The sequence below is a fragment of the Panicum hallii genome, chromosome 2, assembly GCF_002211085.1.
Source record: "Panicum hallii strain FIL2 chromosome 2, PHallii_v3.1, whole genome shotgun sequence".
In the NCBI taxonomy this organism is placed as follows: Eukaryota; Viridiplantae; Streptophyta; class Magnoliopsida; order Poales; family Poaceae; genus Panicum; species Panicum hallii.
Genome location: NC_038043.1, coordinates 26,020,811 through 26,044,526, shown reverse-complemented (window position 1 = coordinate 26,044,526; position 23,716 = coordinate 26,020,811). Strand labels below are relative to the sequence as shown.

Sequence of the window (23,716 nt, the reverse complement as noted above, 5' to 3'; positions counted from 1 at the left end):
TAGTTTTAGCCATGCCATTAAGAAACCACCCAGAGATATTGCCCCTAACTCCGTAACTAAATTATTTCCGATTTAAGCCTATCGGTAAAAGCTTTTAGTTCTTTCGCTTGATTGTGTGTCTGTTTGTTTGCGTCGTAGGACACGGAGTGAACGACGAGGTCCCCGACCGCGACCAAGCAACTGAGGACCAGTACTGCGACCCCGAACCCGAAGGACAGTGCTCCGATCAGGACTTCCCGCAAGGGTTTGACGATGGCAAGTTCAATTCCGCCCTTTGATGCATGTTTCTGTCCTAGTTTTTATAAACACAACCCAGTGGCCTATTTTATAAAATTGCATGGTTTTACGTGCTGAAAACATGGTAGGATAGCCACCCTTGTTTGAGACGACCATACCTTGACCACCTGATTTTATAAAGAAAATGCGTGTGTGTGGGAAGGGAAAAATGTGGATTTGAGAAACAAGTCGGACGGGATGGATGGCATTTCTGTGTGAATTGCCGTTGGTGTGCTCGTACCTGTGTGGTTGAGCGTGGAGGGGAGATATCCATCTTGTCACCCCTAAGGACCGAGTTGATGTGACATCTCACCTAGCTTCTTGTAGTGCGAACCACTTGACCGTTGTATGGGCAACGGCTTAGCATAAACCCCACTAGTTAGCCTGATAGCCATCAGGAGAGCTGAGAGCAACGGGTGATCAAGGAGAAGGGATGAGCTCTGTGTGACTTATGCCCCGGTTAAACCTCGGAGGTAGGTCGAATGACCCCTTGATGGATCCCGTGGTGGCTAGTCAGGTCTAGCTAAGGTGGGTAATGGCTTTGTTGGGATCTGCACCGGCACTAAGGTGTTCGTGCTGTGGTACCCCACCTGTGGGTAAAGTTGCACACCTCTGCAGAGTTAAAATCTATTCGAATAGCCGTGCCCACGGTATTGGGCAAGTTACGGTGTGGTCACATAACTAGTGTTTATCTCTGGGAATGGATGGGCTGGTGTGAGTTGTTTGGAAAGTGTCCGGCAGTTGTGCCGTGTGCTACGGCGGACGGGGAGTCCGGTAGCAGTTTAAAACTTGGATCCTTTGTGGATCAAAATCGTGTGTTTTTGGTGCCAGAAAACTCGTTTTGGAAATCGTTTTCAAACGAACCCTTGCATACAGTTGAGTTTTTCACAAATGAACCATAACCTATCCTTGGATTGTCCTGTGCATATGATTACTGTTATACCCCCTCCGTGGGTGTGATTGGACTTGCTGAGTACGTTTGTACTCACCCCTCTCTTACTTTTACAGTGGAAGACCCAGACTACATCCCCGAAGACAACGAGTAGGGTTTCGTCCTGCACCCAGTCTTGCCTGTGGTTGAGGCCACCGTTGGATTCCGCATGGCGCAAGACTCTGATGACCCTTTGTTCGTAGCTAGTGTAGTTGTGTGGGTTCTGGTTGTAATCCTCGCGATAGTGGCGCTTCACTGCCCATTACCGCGTAGAGTTGTACGGTGATGTACCATCTGATGTAATAAAAGTGTTATCAGCCTCCTGGGACTGATAAACCAACACTTTTAAGTCTTCCCTGATGGGGGGACGCTTCAGGTGGTATCAGAGCCGTAGGCTGGCCGTAGGACGTAACCCTAGGAGCGAGACCCCTTTTCAGACCCTAGAACTTATCCTGGTTTAGATATTTTTCTGCACAAGCACTCACCACTGGTCTTTGCCTTGTTCCAGATGGCTGGCAATGGATGGGTTAGCGGAATCTGCCACGCAGAGCCCGGCCTCCCCAAGTTACTATTGCTCAGCCTGGAATGCGTCGGGGTTATGGAACCACCGGAGTATGCCTACCGTGAGTACATCGCCGGAGGCACCCTTCGGTGCGACATAATGGTTTTTGTGGGGAAAAGCACCCGCTACCCGGATGTGGACCCTTGGTTCATCTCCACCACTGGTTTCCGCTTCCCCGACTCCTATCGAAAGGCCGCTCGTAAAGCCCTGCGACGGCTGCGTGTGCTCTACAGGCACCACCTTCAGCGGACCCCTATGGGATTTTTCCCACCCGCTGAGGGACGAGGACGCACTTGGATTGCCCGAATGAGGGGACTTGGACGAGAAGAAGAAGACCTAGAAGATACGGTCTCCCACCTATCCATCTACCTGACTGGCTTGGATGCACTCTGCCGCGAACAGTCAGCGCAACTGAAGCAGCTAATCCGTGGGATTGAAAGGATAACCCAGGAGCTGGAGGAACAACGGACAAGAGCTGCAAACGCCGAGTATTCCTTAGCTGCCCTCCAAGCCCAGGTGCAAGAATACGAGAACCGCAACGGAATAGGTGGATGGATAGAGGAAGAAGAAGAAGAACCCATGGAAACCCATTGGGATAAGGGTACTCAGACCGAAAATGAGATGGATCGGTTCCTTCCAATAAAGAAGCGCTCTATCAGGACCGAGGAAGAATCCCCGTAATAGGGTTAGCACTCCAAGTTAGAACCCGACCCTAATAACCCCGTGCCCCTGGAAACTGTACCCCACCATGTTGCAATAATAAATGATATCTACTCCCTCGTTGTACCTGTACAAAATTTGTTTACCCTGTTCATGTTTCAGATGGCTGAGGAAGGATGGACCCAGGGCGATTGCCAAGCTGCACCTGGATTCCCCAGCCTCTTAATCAACACCCTGGAAGACCTTGGCGTTACGGAGCGCCCAAGGTACTACAGCCGAGAGTACGAGCACCATGGTACCCTCCGCTGCAGGGTGATCCTGGTCATCGCCAGGAGCAACCGCTACCCCGACATCCAGCCTTGGCGAGCGACCGCCACAGGGTTTAGACACCAGGACACCTATCCTTTGGCCATCAGAAAAACACTCCGTTATTTGTGCCGGATTTTTGAAGAACACCTCGCCTCCACACCAGCGAAGTTCTTCCCGTCGGCCATCAGAACCCCAGTCTGGGAAGCACGCATGAGAAACCTGGAACGACGTCGCCACGAAGAGGGCCCCCTGTACCAAGTGGCCACTTACCTAGCCGCCCTGGACCAACTCTTTGATGAGCAAGCCAACCTTCTAAGGGAGCAGACCCATCGAGCCGAGCAAGCAGAGCTCGCAGTGAGACTGCAGCAAATCCGAGCCGCCCACGCCGAGGCAAGAGCCGCAGCCGCGGTCAGTAGCGAAGCAGTCGCCCAAGAGAGCCTCAGGCAAGCCCGAGACCGGCGTATGCAAGATTGGACCCGAAGTGGAACACCAGTCCCGGCAATCGGAGAAGACCATGTTTTACTCGGGACACCCGTTATAGGATGGGGGACACTCTTCGGAAACACCCAAGCCCCACCCGAGAACCCTGAAAGTTCTGCTGCCGCCGCCGAAGGAGATGCTGCAGCGCAACCTTCGACCAATGGAAATCCAGAGGACGGCGAGCAAGGATCACTCACGCTCCCCGCCCCAGAAGAAGGCATGCCCCGCGAGTAGAATGACCGGCGCCACCCTAGCAATGTACACCCCAGCCCCTTTTGTTTAAGTCGGGCCTGATCCCGGACGAGTAGTACGAGACCTAGCCTTACCCCAAGCTGTACCCCCCGTTGCAGTAATAAAGCTGTTTGTGCTTGTGGTTTGTGATGTTGTTGTGCTGTCTTGTTGTGTGCTACGTGTTATGTAACTACTGGCAGGGGGTAGATTCTGCCTTACATACGAATTAAGCAACTTAAACATCACATAATAGTAACCCCACTATACCCAATTAACAGATGGTTCCCCGGAGCGTCACGAGAGCCTCCCGTAGCCGGAACCCCGCAGCTGCTGGTGCCAGAGCACAGCCTGCTGGACAGAATCCTCCTCAGGCAGAACAAGAAGTAAGCCAGAACCGAGGAGAAGATCAAGGAGAAGAACAACTACCACCACCCCCACCCCTCGGAGACCTGGCACAGATAATCCATAACCAGACCCTCATACTGGAAACACTGGCCAATGCCATTGTTAACCGGCAACCACGCGGGCAGAACATGAATGACAAGCTGACAGCTTTCCTGAGAACTAAGCCGCCCACCTTTGCCGGATCCTGCAACCCTTTGGATGCAGATGACTGGCTACGAGTGATTCAGAGGAAGCTCGAGCCGTTCGAATGCCAGGACAGAGACAAGGTTCTTCTGGCAGCCCACCAACTCACCGGAACAGCATTATCCTGGTGGGAAAATTATTGTGCCGCGGCCGAAGATGCCTCTACTATCACTTGGGAGGAATTCGTAAGAGAGTTCCGCCGCTATCACATTCCTTCGGCCACCATGAAGCGCAAGGCGGATGAATTCCGCGCACTTCAGCAAGGAAGCATGACGGTGGAAGAATACACCCACCGGTTCATAGAGTTGGCCCGATATGCACCGGAGGAGGTGAACGACGATGACAAGAAACAGGATATGTTCAAGAAGGGGCTAAGCCCAGAACTCCGGACCTTGCTTACCCCACAAATCTATCCGGACTTCAACACCCTGATGAACAAAGCTATCCTCACGGAAAGGGCCAAAGCCGAAGAGCGGAAGGACAACAAGCGGAAATTCCTGGAGAGCAAGGCCCGCCAGCAGGACCGCTTCCAAAAGCCGAGGAACTCCAACTACACAGCCCCAAGATCTCAGGCCCCGATGCAGTATAGGACTCAGTCGCAAGTGACAGGACCCCAGGCCCCGCCCAGGAGCCAGAATACCACGAGGGCCCCGCAGAGCAATACAAGCCAGGTCACCCCTGACAACAACAATGTTAGGGCCTGCTTCAACTGCCGTGAGATAGGGCATTATATTGCCAATTGCCCTTATGCCAAGAACAAGCCGGCCACATCAGCCTTCTCCAACTCGGTGAATGGACCCAGACCAGCCCTGACCGGTGCCAACCGAGTGCCCGTCCGCAACAACGACAACGGCCAGCAGGTGAAGCAGCAATCATTTGGACGAGCCCGCGTCAATCACATCGACGCGCAGGAGGCTCAAGAAGCTCAGGGCGTAGTGCTCGGTGAGTACTTAGTCAACTCAGCTCTGGCGACAGTATTATTCGATTCTGGAGCATCGCACTCGTTTATATCCTCGAGCTATGTGGGGAAACACAAAATACCTACAGTACTACTAAGAACATCCCTATTAACCCGGACGCCTGGAGGCGACATCAATTGCCAATTAGGTTGTTCACGGGTAAGGATCAACTTAAGTGGGGTAGACTTTCTAGCAGATTTGGTAGTACTTAAGCCTGGGGGAATAGACGTGATCCTTGGGATGGATTGGTTAAGCCGACACAATGGTCTCATAGGCTGTACCGACAAAGTGGTACACTTAACAAACCACGAGGGAGTACAAGTGGTCTGCCGTACCCGGGATAGTAAGTTTGATCCAATGGTGTTTAGCGTGGACGCCAAGCCCTTAGAAGGAGTCCCGGTAGTAAGCGAATACCCAGATGTATTCCCCGAAGAGCTTCCCGGTATGCCGCCAGATAGGGATATAGAATTCGTCATAGACCTTATCCCCGGAACATCCCCCATAGCCAAGAGACCCTATAGGATGGCGGCCTCTGAATTGGCAGAATTAAAGAAGCAACTAGAAGAACTGCAGAGGATTGGCTTTATCCGACCAAGCTCGTCGCCGTGGGGAGCCCCAGTGCTGTTTGTCAAGAAGAAAGATGGGAGTATGAGGTTGTGTGTGGACTACCGAGCACTGAACGAGGTTACCATTAAGAACAAGTACCCCCTCCCCAGGATTGATGACCTTTTCGATCAGCTAAAAGGAGCCAAGTATTTTTCCAAGATCGATCTAAGGTCAGGATATTTCCAGCTCAAGATCAGAGAAGATGATATTCCTAAGACAGCTTTCGTCACCCACTACGGGCAATTCGAGTTCACCGTAATGTCCTTCGGACTAACCAATGCCCCTGCCTATTTTATGAACCTCATGAACAAGGTATTTATGGACGAGCTAGATAAGTTTGTCGTAGTCTTTATCGACGACATACTCATCTACTCCAAGAGTGTTCAGGAACATGAGCAACATCTGCGGGTAGTATTGGAGAAGCTGAGGTCACATGGGCTCTATGCTAAGTTCAGCAAGTGCGAATTCTGGCTGGAAAGAGTAGCTTTCCTTGGTCACATCCTGACTGCAGAAGGTGTGGCAGTGGACCCAGAGAAGGTTGAAGCCGTATCCAATTGGCAGCAACCGACTAACGTTAGTGAGATCAGAAGTTTTCTTGGATTAGCCGGATACTATCGGAGATTTATTGAAGGATTCTCTAAGATAGCCCGACCCATGACGGAACTTCTTAAGAAGGAGAAAAAGTTCGCTTGGACAGAATCCTGCGAGAGGAGTTTTCAAGAATTGAAGCGAAGACTGACGACCGCCCCAGTACTGACCCTACCGGACATTCATCGGGACTTTGTCATTTATTGTGACGCATCCCGACAAGGATTAGGGTGCGTACTGATGCAAGACGGGAAAGTCGTTGCATATGCCTCCCGCCAACTCAAGACCCATGAGCAAAACTATCCGACCCATGATTTGGAACTAGCAGCTGTAGTGCATGCCCTTAAGATTTGGAGACATTACCTGATCGGGAATAAGTGTGAGGTTTACACCGACCACAAGAGTCTGAAGTATATCTTTACCCAGCCGGATTTAAATTTAAGGCAGAGAAGATGGTTGGAGTTGGTCAAGGACTATAATTTGGAAATTCAGTATCACCCCGGAAAGGCGAATGTGGTAGCCGACGCCTTAAGCCGGAAATCCTATGGGCCCAAGGATAACAACCTGCGCGAGGAAATGGCACGATTAAATGTGCACATTGTCCCTCAAGGTTCCAGCCATGTGTTAAGCGTCCAATCAACCCTAGAGGATAGAATTAGAGAGGCTCAAAGCTCGGATCAGGAGTTAGTAAAGATCTGCAAGCAAACTGGAGAAAACAAAGCGCCAGGTTTCAGAGTGGACGATAAGGGAACATTATGGTACGAGGATAGAATTTGTGTACCCCAGAACGGAGATTTCCGGCAATTGATCATGGACGAAGCCCATAACTCGGCCTACTCCATCCACCCAGGATCCACCAAAATGTATATGGACATAAGGCAAAAATACTGGTGGAATGGAATGAAAGCGGATATCGCACGATTTGTGGCACATTGTGATACCTGCCAAAGGATCAAGGCCGAACATCAAAAGCCGGCAGGATTATTGCAACCCTTGCCTATCCCGGTTTGGAAATGGGATGAGATAGGAATGGACTTTGTAGTGGGACTACCCCGAACACAGAAGGGACACGATTCCATATGGGTAATTGTGGACCGACTCACTAAATCGGCACATTTCATACCCGTAAGGACCACTTATGGCGGAGAAAAGCTGGCAAAACTTTACGTGGAAAATATAGTGAAGTTGCATGGAGTGCCCAGTAGAATCGTCTCGGATAGAGGGACCCAATTTACATCTAGGTTTTGGAAAAGCCTACATAAAGCCATGGGCACTAAGTTAGAGTTTAGCTCCGCATACCACCCACAGACGGATGGTCAAACCGAGAGGGTGAATCAGATCATGGAAGATATGCTGAGAGCATGTGTCCTGACCTATGGAAACGATTGGGAACAGAGTCTGCCCTATGCAGAATTCTCGTACAATAATAGTTACCAAGCCAGCCTGGGTATGTCGCCATTCGAAGCCCTCTACGGAAGAAAGTGCAAAACTCCCTTGATGTGGTCGGAAGTTGGAGAGCGTGCACTAGTAGGACCCGCGCTCATAAAAGAAGCAGAAGAAAAGGTAGCGGAAATCCGCGAGAAATTAAAAGCGGCTCAGTCCCGACAAAAGAGCTATGCGGACAAGAAGAGGCGGGAGATAAGCTTCAATCCGGGAGATTTTGTCTACCTCAAAGTCTCACCCATTCGAGGGACACGAAGATTTCAGGTACAAGGAAAATTAGCCCCTCGATACATTGGGCCGTATCGGGTTCTAAAGAAGGTAGGAGCAGTGGCATACCGACTGGAGTTACCGGAAGAAATGTCAGATATACATCCAGTGTTTCACGTCTCGCAATTAAGGAGATGTTTGAGAGTACCCGAAGGAGAACACGTGCTGGTAGAAACAATAGACCTGCAACCGGATCTGCGATATCAAGAAGTGCCGGTCAGAATCCTGGACACCGTCACTAGGAGAACGAGAAACTCCGAAGTACGAATATGCAGAGTTCAATGGAGCAGACATGGGGTGGAGGAAGCGACTTGGGAACGCGAAGAGGCGCTAAAGAAGGAGTTTCCCCATCTATTTCGGGGCCAGCCGAATCTCGAGGACGAGATTCATTTAAGTGGGGTAGGTTTGTGACGCCCTAAAAACTTACCAAAATCAAATCACGCGTTAGAACGTTTCGATTAAAAACCACTCGTCGCCAGACCATAGCCCTAACCCCGACCGTATCGCCATCCCATCCCGCGTCGCTCGGAAGCCTGCCGTTCGCGCGCGGTCACCGCCGCGAATAGCGCCGGCGCAAGTCATTTCTCGCGCAGCGCACGAATCCCGCGCGCGCGTGGCCCATCGGTCGCGGCTGCGGCCGCGATTGGCGCCGACGCGTTTTCTTTTCCCCTCGCCGTTCCCCTCGCGCCGCGCGTTTCCCCGCGTGGCCGACCGGCCGCGGTCACCGCCGCGACCGGCGCCGGCCCTTCTCCCTCCCTCTTTTTCTTTTCTTTCTTTCCCTTTATTTCTTTTTCCCTTTTTCCTTTTCTCTCCTTTTCCTTTCTTTCTTTTCTCCCTCCCCTCCCTTTTCTTCCTCCTCCCTTCCTTCCTGTTTTTCCCCTTTCCCCCTGCTCCCGCGCGCGTGCCCGGCCGCACCAGCCGCGCCGGCCACCGGCCCCCCCCCTTCCCCTCGCGCGCGCCTGTGCCCGGCCGCCCGTACCCGCGCGTGCACCACGTGCCGCGCCGCCCGCCGTGCCGCCCGTCGCTGGCGCACGCGCGCGGCCGCACGGCCGCCGTGGCGCACACGCCGCCGCCCGCTGTGCCGCCTCGCCGCCCGCGCCTCCCCTGTGCCGCCTCGCCGCCCGCGCCCCCCCTCTGTGCCGCACACCGCCGCCCGGCCCCCCCCACGTGCACGGCTGAGCCCCGTCGCAAGCCACGGGCGCCATTAATGGCCGCCCGTGGAGCCACCCGCCGGCCGCCTATAAATAGGCCCGGCCGCACCCCGGCACCCCCCACAACCTGCCCCGCCACCTGGCCCCTCGCCTCCACCGCCCTAGCGCCGCCACGCCGAGCTCCAGTACCCGCCGCCGCAGCCCGCCGTCGCCCCGCCTCCGCGCGCTACCCCGGCCCGAGGTGAGGCCGGGAACGAGTTCCCCGTGGTCCCCTCTCTCTTTTCCCCCTCTCACCCGAGCCGCCCGGACCCTAGGTGGCCGGAGTTGGCCGCCGGCGCTTCCCCCCCCCCACTCTCCTCTGTTTCCTGTGAGGGGAGGAAGAAGAAGGAGGCCCTTTTGCGAAAAACCCCCTGGCCTCCCCTGTTTGTTCCAAAGAAACCCCTTTATCCATTCTCTTTTGCAAAAATAGCCCTACCCTTTCCGTTAATTCAAATCAAACCCCTCGGAACATAAACCTAAACATAATCGACACCTTTTAGCATGCTTAGGGTATTTCTAGGATTTACAAATAGGTCCGCACTCTTTCCGGATATTTACGAACAAGCCCTCGAACCCCCGTTTGAGCCCTGAAACCACCTTTAGCGCGTCATTTTATGTGCGAAACGACCTCCGATTGACCTGAAACTTTGCCACGCCCTTTCTAGTATAGTTTTAGCCATGCCATTAAGAAACCACCCAGAGATATTGCCCCTAACTCCGTAACTAAATTATTTCCGATTTAAGCCTATCGGTAAAAGCTTTTAGTTCTTTCGCTTGATTGTGTGTCTGTTTGTTTGCGTCGTAGGACACGGAGTGAACGACGAGGTCCCCGACCGCGACCAAGCAACTGAGGACCAGTACTGCGACCCCGAACCCGAAGGACAGTGCTCCGATCAGGACTTCCCGCAAGGGTTTGACGATGGCAAGTTCAATTCCGCCCTTTGATGCATGTTTCTGTCCTAGTTTTTATAAACACAACCCAGTGGCCTATTTTATAAAATTGCATGGTTTTACGTGCTGAAAACATGGTAGGATAGCCACCCTTGTTTGAGACGACCATACCTTGACCACCTGATTTTATAAAGAAAATGCGTGTGTGTGGGAAGGGAAAAATGTGGATTTGAGAAACAAGTCGGACGGGATGGATGGCATTTCTGTGTGAATTGCCGTTGGTGTGCTCGTACCTGTGTGGTTGAGCGTGGAGGGGAGATATCCATCTTGTCACCCCTAAGGACCGAGTTGATGTGACATCTCACCTAGCTTCTTGTAGTGCGAACCACTTGACCGTTGTATGGGCAACGGCTTAGCATAAACCCCACTAGTTAGCCTGATAGCCATCAGGAGAGCTGAGAGCAACGGGTGATCAAGGAGAAGGGATGAGCTCTGTGTGACTTATGCCCCGGTTAAACCTCGGAGGTAGGTCGAATGACCCCTTGATGGATCCCGTGGTGGCTAGTCAGGTCTAGCTAAGGTGGGTAATGGCTTTGTTGGGATCTGCACCGGCACTAAGGTGTTCGTGCTGTGGTACCCCACCTGTGGGTAAAGTTGCACACCTCTGCAGAGTTAAAATCTATTCGAATAGCCGTGCCCACGGTATTGGGCAAGTTACGGTGTGGTCACATAACTAGTGTTTATCTCTGGGAATGGATGGGCTGGTGTGAGTTGTTTGGAAAGTGTCCGGCAGTTGTGCCGTGTGCTACGGCGGACGGGGAGTCCGGTAGCAGTTTAAAACTTGGATCCTTTGTGGATCAAAATCGTGTGTTTTTGGTGCCAGAAAACTCGTTTTGGAAATCGTTTTCAAACGAACCCTTGCATACAGTTGAGTTTTTCACAAATGAACCATAACCTATCCTTGGATTGTCCTGTGCATATGATTACTGTTATACCCCCTCCGTGGGTGTGATTGGACTTGCTGAGTACGTTTGTACTCACCCCTCTCTTACTTTTACAGTGGAAGACCCAGACTACATCCCCGAAGACAACGAGTAGGGTTTCGTCCTGCACCCAGTCTTGCCTGTGGTTGAGGCCACCGTTGGATTCCGCATGGCGCAAGACTCTGATGACCCTTTGTTCGTAGCTAGTGTAGTTGTGTGGGTTCTGGTTGTAATCCTCGCGATAGTGGCGCTTCACTGCCCATTACCGCGTAGAGTTGTACGGTGATGTACCATCTGATGTAATAAAAGTGTTATCAGCCTCCTGGGACTGATAAACCAACACTTTTAAGTCTTCCCTGATGGGGGGATGCTTCAGGTGGTATCAGAGCCGTAGGCTGGCCGTAGGACGTAACCCTAGGAGCGAGACCCCTTTTCAGACCCTAGAACTTATCCTGGTTTAGATATTTTTCTGCACAAGCACTCACCACTGGTCTTTGCCTTGTTCCAGATGGCTGGCAATGGATGGGTTAGCGGAATCTGCCACGCAGAGCCCGGCCTCCCCAAGTTACTATTGCTCAGCCTGGAATGCGTCGGGGTTATGGAACCACCGGAGTATGCCTACCGTGAGTACATCGCCGGAGGCACCCTTCGGTGCGACATAATGGTTTTTGTCGGGAAAAGCACCCGCTACCCGGATGTGGACCCTTGGTTCATCTCCACCACTGGTTTCCGCTTCCCCGACTCCTATCGAAAGGCCGCTCGTAAAGCCCTGCGACGGCTGCGTGTGCTCTACAGGCACCACCTTCAGCGGACCCCTATGGGATTTTTCCCACCCGCTGAGGGACGAGGACGCACTTGGATTGCCCGAATGAGGGGACTTGGACGAGAAGAAGAAGACCTAGAAGATACGGTCTCCCACCTATCCATCTACCTGACTGGCTTGGATGCACTCTGCCGCGAACAGTCAGCGCAACTGAAGCAGCTAATCCGTGGGATTGAAAGGATAACCCAGGAGCTGGAGGAACAACGGACAAGAGCTGCAAACGCCGAGTATTCCTTAGCTGCCCTCCAAGCCCAGGTGCAAGAATACGAGAACCGCAACGGAATAGGTGGATGGATAGAGGAAGAAGAAGAAGAACCCATGGAAACCCATTGGGATAAGGGTACTCAGACCGAAAATGAGATGGATCGGTTCCTTCCAATAAAGAAGCGCTCTATCAGGACCGAGGAAGAATCCCCGTAATAGGGTTAGCACTCCAAGTTAGAACCCGACCCTAATAACCCCGTGCCCCTGGAAACTGTACCCCACCATGTTGCAATAATAAATGATATCTACTCCCTCGTTGTACCTGTACAAAATTTGTTTACCCTGTTCATGTTTCAGATGGCTGAGGAAGGATGGACCCAGGGCGATTGCCAAGCTGCACCTGGATTCCCCAGCCTCTTAATCAACACCCTGGAAGACCTTGGCGTTACGGAGCGCCCAAGGTACTACAGCCGAGAGTACGAGCACCATGGTACCCTCCGCTGCAGGGTGATCCTGGTCATCGCCAGGAGCAACCGCTACCCCGACATCCAGCCTTGGCGAGCGACCGCCACAGGGTTTAGACACCAGGACACCTATCCTTTGGCCATCAGAAAAACACTCCGTTATTTGTGCCGGATTTTTGAAGAACACCTCGCCTCCACACCAGCGAAGTTCTTCCCGTCGGCCATCAGAACCCCAGTCTGGGAAGCACGCATGAGAAACCTGGAACGACGTCGCCACGAAGAGGGCCCCCTGTACCAAGTGGCCACTTACCTAGCCGCCCTGGACCAACTCTTTGATGAGCAAGCCAACCTTCTAAGGGAGCAGACCCATCGAGCCGAGCAAGCAGAGCTCGCAGTGAGACTGCAGCAAATCCGAGCCGCCCACGCCGAGGCAAGAGCCGCAGCCGCGGTCCAGTAGCGAAGCAGTCGCCCAAGAGAGCCTCAGGCAAGCCCGAGACCGGCGTATGCAAGATTGGACCCGAAGTGGAACACCAGTCCCGGCAATCGGAGAAGACCATGTTTTACTCGGGACACCCGTTATAGGATGGGGGACACTCTTCGGAAACACCCAAGCCCCACCCGAGAACCCTGAAAGTTCTGCTGCCGCCGCCGAAGGAGATGCTGCAGCGCAACCTTCGACCAATGGAAATCCAGAGGACGGCGAGCAAGGATCACTCACGCTCCCCGCCCCAGAAGAAGGCATGCCCCGCGAGTAGAATGACCGGCGCCACCCTAGCAATGTACACCCCAGCCCCTTTTGTTTAAGTCGGGCCTGATCCCGGACGAGTAGTACGAGACCTAGCCTTACCCCAAGCTGTACCCCCCGTTGCAGTAATAAAGCTGTTTGTGCTTGTGGTTTGTGATGTTGTTGTGCTGTCTTGTTGTGTGCTACGTGTTATGTAACTACTGGCAGGGGGTAGATTCTGCCTTACATACGAATTAAGCAACTTAAACATCACATAATAGTAACCCCACTATACCCAATTAACAGATGGTTCCCCGGAGCGTCACGAGAGCCTCCCGTAGCCGGAACCCCGCAGCTGCTGGTGCCAGAGCACAGCCTGCTGGACAGAATCCTCCTCAGGCAGAACAAGAAGTAAGCCAGAACCGAGGAGAAGATCAAGGAGAAGAACAACTACCACCACCCCCACCCCTCGGAGACCTGGCACAGATAATCCATAACCAGACCCTCATACTGGAAACACTGGCCAATGCCATTGTTAACCGGCAACCACGCGGGCAGAACATGAATGACAAGCTGACAGCTTTCCTGAGAACTAAGCCGCCCACCTTTGCCGGATCCTGCAACCCTTTGGATGCAGATGACTGGCTACGAGTGATTCAGAGGAAGCTCGAGCCGTTCGAATGCCAGGACAGAGACAAGGTTCTTCTGGCAGCCCACCAACTCACCGGAACAGCATTATCCTGGTGGGAAAATTATTGTGCCGCGGCCGAAGATGCCTCTACTATCACTTGGGAGGAATTCGTAAGAGAGTTCCGCCGCTATCACATTCCTTCGGCCACCATGAAGCGCAAGGCGGATGAATTCCGCGCACTTCAGCAAGGAAGCATGACGGTGGAAGAATACACCCACCGGTTCATAGAGTTGGCCCGATATGCACCGGAGGAGGTGAACGACGATGACAAGAAACAGGATATGTTCAAGAAGGGGCTAAGCCCAGAACTCCGGACCTTGCTTACCCCACAAATCTATCCGGACTTCAACACCCTGATGAACAAAGCTATCCTCACGGAAAGGGCCAAAGCCGAAGAGCGGAAGGACAACAAGCGGAAATTCCTGGAGAGCAAGGCCCGCCAGCAGGACCGCTTCCAAAAGCCGAGGAACTCCAACTACACAGCCCCAAGATCTCAGGCCCCGATGCAGTATAGGACTCAGTCGCAAGTGACAGGACCCCAGGCCCCGCCCAGGAGCCAGAATACCACGAGGGCCCCGCAGAGCAATACAAGCCAGGTCACCCCTGACAACAACAATGTTAGGGCCTGCTTCAACTGCCGTGAGATAGGGCATTATATTGCCAATTGCCCTTATGCCAAGAACAAGCCGGCCACATCAGCCTTCTCCAACTCGGTGAATGGACCCAGACCAGCCCTGACCGGTGCCAACCGAGTGCCCGTCCGCAACAACGACAACGGCCAGCAGGTGAAGCAGCAATCATTTGGACGAGCCCGCGTCAATCACATCGACGCGCAGGAGGCTCAAGAAGCTCAGGGCGTAGTGCTCGGTGAGTACTTAGTCAACTCAGCTCTGGCGACAGTATTATTCGATTCTGGAGCATCGCACTCGTTATATCCTCGAGCTATGTGGGGAAACACAAAATACCTACAGTACTACTAAGAACATCCCTATTAACCCGGACGCCTGGAGGCGACATCAATTGCCAATTAGGTTGTTCACGGGTAAGGATCAACTTAAGTGGGGTAGACTTTCTAGCAGATTTGGTAGTACTTAAGCCTGGGGGAATAGACGTGATCCTTGGGATGGATTGGTTAAGCCGACACAATGGTCTCATAGGCTGTACCGACAAAGTGGTACACTTAACAAACCACGAGGGAGTACAAGTGGTCTGCCGTACCCGGGATAGTAAGTTTGATCCAATGGTGTTTAGCGTGGACGCCAAGCCCTTAGAAGGAGTCCCGGTAGTAAGCGAATACCCAGATGTATTCCCCGAAGAGCTTCCCGGTATGCCGCCAGATAGGGATATAGAATTCGTCATAGACCTTATCCCCGGAACATCCCCCATAGCCAAGAGACCCTATAGATGGCGGCCTCTGAATTGGCAGAATTAAAGAAGCAACTAGAAGAACTGCAGAGGATTGGCTTTATCCGACCAAGCTCGTCGCCGTGGGGAGCCCCAGTGCTGTTTGTCAAGAAGAAAGATGGGAGTATGAGGTTGTGTGTGGACTACCGAGCACTGAACGAGGTTACCATTAAGAACAAGTACCCCCTCCCCAGGATTGATGACCTTTTCGATCAGCTAAAAGGAGCCAAGTATTTTTCCAAGATCGATCTAAGGTCAGGATATTTCCAGCTCAAGATCAGAGAAGATGATATTCCTAAGACAGCTTTCGTCACCCGCTACGGGCAATTCGAGTTCACCGTAATGTCCTTCGGACTAACCAATGCCCCTGCCTATTTTATGAACCTCATGAACAAGGTATTTATGGACGAGCTAGATAAGTTTGTCGTAGTCTTTATCGACGACATACTCATCTACTCCAAGAGTGTTCAGGAACATGAGCAACATCTGCGGGTAGTATTGGAGAAGCTGAGGTCACATGGCTCTATGCTAAGTTCAGCAAGTGCGAATTCTGGCTGGAAAGAGTAGCTTTCCTTGGTCACATCCTGACTGCAGAAGGTGTGGCAGTGGACCCAGAGAAGGTTGAAGCCGTATCCAATTGGCAGCAACCGACTAACGTTAGTGAGATCAGAAGTTTTCTTGGATTAGCCGGATACTATCGGAGATTTATTGAAGGATTCTCTAAGATAGCCCGACCCATGACGGAACTTCTTAAGAAGGAGAAAAAGTTCGCTTGGACAGAATCCTGCGAGAGGAGTTTTCAAGAATTGAAGCGAAGACTGACGACCGCCCCAGTACTGACCCTACCGGACATTCATCGGGACTTTGTCATTTATTGTGACGCATCCCGACAAGGATTAGGGTGCGTACTGATGCAAGACGGGAAAGTCGTTGCATATGCCTCCCGCCAACTCAAGACCCATGAGCAAAACTATCCGACCCATGATTTGGAACTAGCAGCTGTAGTGCATGCCCTTAAGATTTGGAGACATTACCTGATCGGGAATAAGTGTGAGGTTTACACCGACCACAAGAGTCTGAAGTATATCTTTACCCAGCCGGATTTAAATTTAAGGCAGAGAAGATGGTTGGAGTTGGTCAAGGACTATAATTTGGAAATTCAGTATCACCCCGGAAAGGCGAATGTGGTAGCCGACGCCTTAAGCCGGAAATCCTATGGGCCCAAGGATAACAACCTGCGCGAGGAAATGGCACGATTAAATGTGCACATTGTCCCTCAAGGTTCCAGCCATGTGTTAAGCGTCCAATCAACCCTAGAGGATAGAATTAGAGAGGCTCAAAGCTCGGATCAGGAGTTAGTAAAGATCTGCAAGCAAACTGGAGAAAACAAAGCGCCAGGTTTCAGAGTGGACGATAAGGGAACATTATGGTACGAGGATAGAATTTGTGTACCCCAGAACGGAGATTTCCGGCAATTGATCATGGACGAAGCCCATAACTCGGCCTACTCCATCCACCCAGGATCCACCAAAATGTATATGGACATAAGGCAAAAATACTGGTGGAATGGAATGAAAGCGGATATCGCACGATTTGTGGCACATTGTGATACCTGCCAAAGGATCAAGGCCGAACATCAAAAGCCGGCAGGATTATTGCAACCCTTGCCTATCCCGGTTTGGAAATGGGATGAGATAGGAATGGACTTTGTAGTGGGACTACCCCGAACACAGAAGGGACACGATTCCATATGGGTAATTGTGGACCGACTCACTAAATCGGCACATTTCATACCCGTAAGGACCACTTATGGCGGAGAAAAGCTGGCAAAACTTTACGTGGAAAATATAGTGAAGTTGCATGGAGTGCCCAGTAGAATCGTCTCGGATAGAGGGACCCAATTACATCTAGGTTTTGGAAAAGCCTACATAAAGCCATGGGCACTAAGTTAGAGTTTAGCTCCGCATACCACCCACAGACGGATGGTCAAACCGAGAGGGTGAATCAGATCATGGAAGATATGCTGAGAGCATGTGTCCTGACCTATGGAAACGATTGGGAACAGAGTCTGCCCTATGCAGAATTCTCGTACAATAATAGTTACCAAGCCAGCCTGGGTATGTCGCCATTCGAAGCCCTCTACGGAAGAAAGTGCAAAACTCCCTTGATGTGGTCGGAAGTTGGAGAGCGTGCACTAGTAGGACCCGCGCTCATAAAAGAAGCAGAAGAAAAGGTAGCGGAAATCCGCGAGAAATTAAAAGCGGCTCAGTCCCGACAAAAGAGCTATGCGGACAAGAAGAGGCGGGAGATAAGCTTCAATCCGGGAGATTTTGTCTACCTCAAAGTCTCACCCATTCGAGGGACACGAAGATTTCAGGTACAAGGAAAATTAGCCCCTCGATACATTGGGCCGTATCGGGTTCTAAAGAAGGTAGGAGCAGTGGCATACCGACTGGAGTTACCGGAAGAAATGTCAGATATACATCCAGTGTTTCACGTCTCGCAATTAAGGAGATGTTTGAGAGTACCCGAAGGAGAACACGTGCTGGTAGAAACAATAGACCTGCAACCGGATCTGCGATATCAAGAAGTGCCGGTCAGAATCCTGGACACCGTCACTAGGAGAACGAGAAACTCCGAAGTACGAATATGCAGAGTTCAATGGAGCAGACATGGGGTGGAGGAAGCGACTTGGGAACGCGAAGAGGCGCTAAAGAAGGAGTTTCCCCATCTATTTCGGGGCCAGCCGAATCTCGAGGACGAGATTCATTTAAGTGGGGTAGGTTTGTGACGCCCTAAAAAACTTACCAAAATCAAATCACGCGTTAGAACGTTTCGATTAAAAACCACTCGTCGCCAGACCATAGCCCTAACCCCGACCGTTATCGCCATCCCATCCCGCGCGCTCGGAAGCCTGCCGTTCGCGCGCGGTCACCGCCGCGAATAGCGCCGGCGCAAGTCATTTCTCGCGCAGCGCACGAATCCGCGCGCGCGTGGCCCATCGGTCGCGGCTGCGGCCGCGATTGGCGCCGACGCGTTTTCTTTTCCCCTCGCCGTTCCCCTCGCGCCGCGCGTTTCCCCGCGTGGCCGACCGGCCGCGGTCACCGCGCGACCGGCGCCGGCCCTTCTCCCTCCCTCTTTTTCTTTTCTTCTTTCCCTTTATTTCTTTTTCCCTTTTTCCTTTTCTCTCCTTTTCCTTTCTTTCTTTTCTCCCTCCCTCCCTTTTCTTCCTCCTCCCTTCCTTCCTGTTTTTCCCCTTTCCCCCTGCTCCCGCGCGCGTGCCCGGCCGCACCAGCCGCGCCGGCCACCGGCCCCCCCCCTTCCCCTCGCGCGCGCCTGTGCCCGGCCGCCCGTACCCGCGCGTGCACCACGTGCCGCGCCGCCCGCCGTGCCGCCCGTCGCTGGCGCACGCGCGCGGCCGCACGGCCGCCGTGGCGCACACGCCGCCGCCCGCTGTGCCCGCCTCGCCGCCCGCGCCTCCCCTGTGCCGCCTCGCCGCCCGCGCCCCCCCTCTGTGCCGCACACCGCCGCCCGGCCCCCCCCCACGTGCACGGCTGAGCCCCGTCGCAAGCCACGGGCGCCATTAATGGCCGCCCGTGGAGCCACCCGCCGGCCGCCTATAAATAGCCCGGCCGCACCCGGCACCCCCCACAACCTGCCCGCCCACCTGGCCCCTCGCCTCCACCGCCCTAGCGCCGCCACGCCGAGCTCCAGTACCCGCCGCCGCAGCCCGCCGTCGCCCCGCCTCCGCGCGCTACCCCGGCCCGAGGTGAGGCCGGGAACGAGTTCCCCGTGGTCCCCTCTCTCTTTTCCCCCTCTCACCCGAGCCGCCCGGACCCTAGGTGGCCGGAGTTGGCCGCCGGCGCTTCCCCCCCCCACTCTCCTCTGTTTCCTGTGAGGGGAGGAAGAAGAAGGAGGCCCTTTTGCGAAAAACCCCCTGGCCTCCCCTGTTTGTTCCAAAGAAACCCCTTTATCCATTCTCTTTTGCAAAAATAGCCCTACCCTTTCCGTTAATTCAAATCAAACCCCTCGGAACATAAACCTAAACATAATCGACACCTTTTAGCATGCTTAGGGTATTTCTAGGATTTTACAAATAGGTCCGCACTCTTTACCGGATATTTAACGAACAAGCCCTCGAACCCCCGTTTGAGCCCTGAAACCACCTTTAGCGCGTCATTTTATGTGCGAAACGACCTCCGATTGACCTGAAACTTTGCCACGCCCTTTTAGTATAGTTTTAGCCATGCCATTAAGAAACCACCCAGAGATATTGCCCCTAACTCCGTAACTAAATTATTTTCCGATTTAAGCCTATCGGTAAAAGCTTTTTAGTTCTTTCGCTTGATTGTGTGTCTGTTTGTTTGCGTCGTAGGACACGGAGTGAACGACGAGGTCCCCGACCGCGACCAAGCAACTGAGGACCAGTACTGCGACCCCGAACCCGAAGGACAGTGCTCCGATCAGGACTTCCCGCAAGGGTTTGACGATGGCAAGTTCAATTCCGCCCTTTGATGCATGTTTCTGTCCTAGTTTTTATAAACACAACCCAGTGGCCTATTTTATAAAATTGCATGGTTTACGTGCTGAAAACATGGTAGGATAGCCACCCTTGTTTGAGACGACCATACCTTGACCACCTGATTTTATAAAGAAAATGCGTGTGTGTGGGAAGGGAAAAATGTGGATTTGAGAAACAAGTCGGACGGGATGGATGGCATTTCTGTGTGAATTGCCGTTGGTGTGCTCGTACCTGTGTGGTTGAGCGTGGAGGGGAGATATCCATCTTGTCACCCCTAAGGACCGAGTTGATGTGACATCTCACCTAGCTTCTTGTAGTGCGAACCACTTGACCGTTGTATGGGCAACGGCTTAGCATAAACCCACTAGTTAGCCTGATAGCCATCAGGAGAGCTGAGAGCAACGGGTGATCAAGGAGAAGGGATGAGCTCTGTGTGACTTATGCCCCGGTTAAACCTCGGAGGTAGGTCGAATGACCCCTTGATGGATCCCGTGGTGGCTAGTCAGGTCTAGCTAAGGTGGGTAATGGCTTTGTTGGGATCTGCACCGGCACTAAGGTGTTCGTGCTGTGGTACCCCACCTGTGGGTAAAGTTGCACACCTCTGCAGAGTTAAAATCTATTCGAATAGCCGTGCCCACGGTATTGGGCAAGTTACGGTGTGGTCACATAACTAGTGTTTATCTCTGGGAATGGATGGGCTGGTGTGAGTTGTTTGGAAAGTGTCCGGCAGTTGTGCCGTGTGCTACGGCGGACGGGGAGTCCGGTAGCAGTTTAAAACTTGGATCCTGTGTGGATCAAAATCGTGTGTTTTTGGTGCCAGAAAACTCGTTTTGGAAATCGTTTTCAAACGAACCCTTGCATACAGTTGAGTTTTTCACAAATGAACCATAACCTATCCTTGGATTGTCCTGTGCATATGATTACTGTTATACCCCCTCCGTGGGTGTGATTGGACTTGCTGAGTACGTTTGTACTCACCCCTCTCTTACTTTTACAGTGGAAGACCCAGACTACATCCCCGAAGACAACGAGTAGGGTTTCGTCCTGCACCCAGTCTTGCCTGTGGTTGAGGCCACCGTTGGATTCCGCATGGCGCAAGACTCTGATGACCCTTTGTTCGTAGCTAGTGTAGTTGTGTGGGTTCTGGTTGTAATCCTCGCGATAGTGGCGCTTCACTGCCCATTACCGCGTAGAGTTGTACGGTGATGTACCATCTGATGTAATAAAAGTGTTATCAGCCTCCTGGGACTGATAAACCAACACTTTTAAGTCTTCCCTGATGGGGGGACGCTTCACCTTCAAACCCTAGATTCATCACCCGCTCCCCCTTGGCCTCTCCTTCTTCCTCCTCGTGACGGCGACCGAAGGCGATGGCGCCGCCGCGGGCCTCCTCGCCGGCGAGTGCGCTCGCCTGTACGTGAGCGCGCCGCCGTCGAGTGGGCCCGAGGTGGCTAGCTGGCCTGCGCGCGACGGCACGGTGGAGATCCATGAGCTTGACGAGCTCGGAATGTCTCAGTCCTTCGACGACGGTGGTCCGCTGGGGCTTCTGAGCCTCGGCGTTGCTATCCCGTGGAGCAGGGAGCTCCCGGTGGCGAGGTAAGTCTCATTTCTTGCCCGGTTAGGGTTAGGGTTAGGGTTTAGCACGGGGTGCTTGGGTTCTTTCACCCCGAAAGGGGCTCAATCGTTCTGTTCTTGCCTTCTTTCGAGTTGATACGAAATCCTCTCCTTCTAATTGCTGTTCAATGTTCTTATCCGAGCCTAACTACACTTAGTTAGGCGCTCTGATACCATTGTTGAAACTTAGGGATCGACTAAGTGCTAGATAGCTCGGCGATTAGCTAAACAATGATGGTACTTAGGACTAACCGAGAGTGAAACAGAGAGAGGGAGAGAGAGAGAGATATGGCGTACCTCCGGTCGATGAGCCGGATTCGCCATTGTTGGCCATGGCGGATATGAAGCCGAGCCGGAGTCGAGGTCGAGGATGAGATTGCGGCGGCGATGCGGTGCAGAGGCGGCGGTGTTTCCCGTCGCCTCAGCGCCCCTTAGATCGGATTGGGCTAGGGTTTTTGGTGGGGCTACAGGCGACGCAGTGAACCTCGTACTACGTGCCCCGGCCCCCCACCTCTTGCTTTTATTTGGCGCTGCGCGACGGGGGCCCACATGCTATTGGCTTGGTTGTGCGCCCCCGATCAGGGCGCGTAACGGACTCCGGATAGGTCGTTGGACCGATCCGGGATAAGATCAAACTAACAATCCAAACTAAATCTAAGCAGATTCCGACCACGAGCCTGCAGAATGGAAACACAGATGCTGAACAAGGTGGCAGAGTTCATCCCTGGCTTCCTTCATATGCATTCGCGGAGAACCACCATCTTCGATACTCTTGTCAAGGAACTACAAATTCAGACGGAGAAAAAAATAACCAGCGGACTGGAAAACTGACTGACAACCTTCCTGGTACAAGTCATTCTCAAACAAGCTCAGCCCACGCAGTCGTACCCCTATGTAATATATGTACATCGAACATGGTTTAGTTGATCCAACCAGACCTTTTGTTGTAATATGCTCACTACTAATTTCCTGCATCCACATCTATTATAATCGCTTTCCAAGTTCTGTGATTATCCGCGCGCATAGGCGCGCGCAAAGCACTAGTCGGAGGGAACGGTGGCTTTCGACTCGCACGGACACGAGCCAGGCAGTCGCGCGCCGAGGCACCCAGCGGCGTAGAATGTCGCACGAGGAAGGCCATCGTCGCTGCCCGTGTGGTTGGGAGTTGGGACTCGTGAATACTCCATGGGCCATCATCGCCAGGCTGTTGAGCCGGTGCGTCTCGTACCGCTAGGCTGACCGCATACCGTCGTGGCAAGCGAAGAGCAGTCGCGCAGCAAGCTAGCAAATGGCCTTGCACAGGCCTGCTCGAGCATTCGGTAATGTGCTCTGAAAAAAGTAGGGATGTTTGCTTCTTTATTTTGGCGACTCTGAAAAAGGCTCGTGCATATACACATAGTAATGATCGAAAGAAGGTGTTTAATCATCTAGACAAGCTCTTCAATACAGTCTAATGCAATTTGTACTTATTATGTCTGATGGTGTCGCATACTTTCATTTGGCTCTTTTTTTCATTGTACCAAATTACATATATGTTGGCTCGTCCGATCCTAACAAAAATCTAGGTTGAACAATGCATGGTAATAGGTGATAGATGAAATTGAAGAAGCCCAGATGAACGCGACCTCCTAGAGTTACGTTTCCCTAAATCGAACTTCAAATATTAAGGGTGCGTTTGGTTCAGCTGTGAGCCGTGAAAAAGCTGCCAGATGTCTGCTGTGAAAAAGCTGAAAGTCGTTCGTTTCAAACTGCTGTGAGTTGTCGACTGTGAAAAAATTATATATTATCTTTATGCAAATTGACAGAATACAATATTTCTTTGTGATGACCAAATTCGTTTTCCTTTAAATTTTTATTTATATATATATAAATATTTGGAGTTAACTTTTTTATTCTTTTTTATTTTTATTTTCCTGTATATGAAAATCTTTATTTTTTTATATATAAAAGAATTGAAAGGGTATATATGTGACCAATATTAGGTATGTAGTTTTCACAAATTCAGAAAAGTTGTAAAAGTAGGGTACAACCTATTTTCAAATTTGAAATTTGTACTACAGAAAAGCAGCTTTTTCAAAGCAGCTGTAGAAAAGCTAAAGCTTCTAGAAAGCAGAAGTAGAACCAAACATAGTCTAAACGTTAAAGTAAAAATGGCCGTAGCCGTGTGTTTGTCTTTTGATGTCACCGCTACGAATACATGTAGATCTTTGAGTATGCCAAATATATCACCACCGTAGTTGTTTGCCATCGTCTTATGTGTTCTATTGCTATGCACGGGCAGTTAGTATATATATATTATTTATCTC

The 23,716-nt window shown here is 52.1% G+C and overlaps 1 long non-coding RNA gene across 1 annotated transcript in view; it reads left to right on the top strand.

Annotated features, from left to right (window-relative positions):
- Positions 1 to 22,397, top strand: part of LOC112882562 — a 30,699-nt gene extending 8,302 nt beyond the window's left edge. Inside the window, exon 2 of the long non-coding RNA XR_003226681.1 lies at positions 22,073 to 22,397. This is a non-coding gene — a long non-coding RNA (uncharacterized LOC112882562). The remainder of the gene's footprint in view (positions 1 to 22,072) is intronic.
- The last annotated feature ends 1,319 nt before the right edge of the window (positions 22,398 to 23,716 follow it).